This window comes from Otolemur garnettii, unplaced genomic scaffold, assembly GCF_000181295.1.
Source record: "Otolemur garnettii isolate 467f Iridium unplaced genomic scaffold, OtoGar3 scaffold00093, whole genome shotgun sequence".
In the NCBI taxonomy this organism is placed as follows: domain Eukaryota; kingdom Metazoa; phylum Chordata; class Mammalia; order Primates; family Galagidae; genus Otolemur; species Otolemur garnettii.
Genome location: NW_003852488.1, coordinates 4,318,700 through 4,320,754, shown reverse-complemented (window position 1 = coordinate 4,320,754; position 2,055 = coordinate 4,318,700). Strand labels below are relative to the sequence as shown.

General features: G+C 37.7%; 1 pseudogene; it reads left to right on the top strand.

Annotated features, from left to right (window-relative positions):
* The first annotated feature begins 1,339 nt into the window (after positions 1 to 1,339).
* LOC100944747 lies at positions 1,340 to 1,934 on the top strand (annotated as a pseudogene).
* The last annotated feature ends 121 nt before the right edge of the window (positions 1,935 to 2,055 follow it).

Here is a 2,055-nt window from a genome sequence, read left to right as displayed (position 1 = left end):
GGGGCATTTAAGTTGTTTCCACATTTTTGTGATTGTAAATTGAGCTCCAATAAACTGTCTAGTGCAAATATCTTTGGTATCAAATGATGTTTTCTTCTGTGTAGATTCCTAGTAATGGGATTGCAGGATCAAATGGGAGGTCTAATTTGAATTCTTTGAGGATTCTACATAGTTCTTTTCAAAGAGGTTGTATTAGTCTGCAGTCTCATCAGCAGTATGAAAGTGTTCCCTTCTCTCCACATCCATGCCAGCATTCGCAGCTTTGAGACTTTGTGATGTGGGCTATTCTCAGTAGGGTTAGGTGAAATCTCAGGGTAGTTTTGATTTGCATTTCTCTGACAATCAGGGACGATGAGCCTTTTTTCATATGATTGTTAGCCATTTGTGTGTCTTCATCAGAGAAGGTTCTGTTCATACCTCTTGCCCAATGGTAGAAGAAATTGCTCTTATTTTGTTGATTAATTTGAGCTCTCTATAGAGTCTAGTTGTCAAGGCTTTGTGAGATTCATATCCTCCAAATATCTTTTCCCATTCTGAAGGTTGTCTTTTTGCTTTATTTATTGTGTTCTTAGCTGTGCAGAAGCTTTTCAGTTTAATTAAGTCCCGTTTGAGTTCTATTCCTTTGGGACATTCTTCTTCCCCTTCTGGGATATCTATAATTCATATGTTTGAATGCTTCATGAAGTCCCATCATTCTCTCAGTGACTGTTCTGCTTTTTCTCTCTTCTTTTCTGCCTCTGTAACTACCTGCATTAGCTCAAAAGCTTTATCCTCTGGCTTGGAGATTCTCTCTTTTTCATGATCTTATTTGTTATTGATATCTTCTACTGCATCTTTTAAGTTCTCTGACTGATTGCTTCAATTCCTTAAGCTCTGCTATATCTTTTTGATTTTTTTTGTATCTTTCATCCCTTTTTTGGTTCTGTTTTTGAATTTCCTTTTGGTTATTTTCCCTTTTCACAGCAATATCCTTCATTATTTTAACCATCTATATTTTAAATTCCCTTTCTCTCATTTCTAACACTCTTTTATAGGTATAATCCTCTGCAGTAGCTACTCATGATCCTCTGGGGGGGGGCTTGGGGGGAGTTTCTCTGTTCTTATTTTTTATGTTGCCAGGATTTTTCTGTCAGTTCTTCCTCATGAGTGTTTTATTTTTGTTTGCTTTCTTACCCTACTTTTTCCTTTCACTTCCTCCTGCTCTTTAAGTTACCTTGTCTCTTAGGAGTTGGTGTGTCCTTTTGGTATAGAACCAAAGGAAGAGAAGATGGAAGACCAAGGAGGGAGAAAAGATAGAAAAAGAGGGTGATTCCAGAAGAAAAAAGAGTGTAGCGTGAGCATGGGGAAGCAAAAGAAAACAAGGAAGTATGCAACCATGAAGCGAATACTTAGTTTCAGGGATCAGAGGCTTAAAGAAAAGGACAGATTGAAACCTAAAAAGAAAGAAAAGAAAGATCCCAGCACATTAAAGGAAAGAGAAATCCCCCAGCACCCTTCATGCTTATTCTTCCAATATAATACACAACTGGGCCCACCTTACCACATCTTGGTTGATACCAACTTTATCAACTTTCCATTAAAGCCAAACTGGACTTAGTGTAGTCAATGATGGACTGTCTATATGCAAGTGCATTCCTTGTATAACTGACTGTGTAATGGCTGAAATTGAGAAATAGGGGCAGAAATATCGAGTGGCCCTCAAGATTGCCAAGGATCCAAGATTTGAACAATTACCATGCACACACAAAGGAACCTATGCAGATGATTGCTTATTACAGAGAGTAACTCAGCACAAGTGTTACATCATGACCACAGTTGACCGAGACCTTAAACAAAGAATCCAGAAAATCCCTGGAGTTCCTATCATGTATATTTCTAACCATAGATATAATACTGAATGGATGCCAGATGATTATGGAGCCCCTCGGTTCTAATTCTTATAAGGCAATGTTTATATGCCTTTCTTCAACCAACTTTCTCTGTTAACAGTTTGTTAAACATGAAATACCATGAATTATTACTCTGTTCACCAGCTTGCTTTATTATGACCTGGAG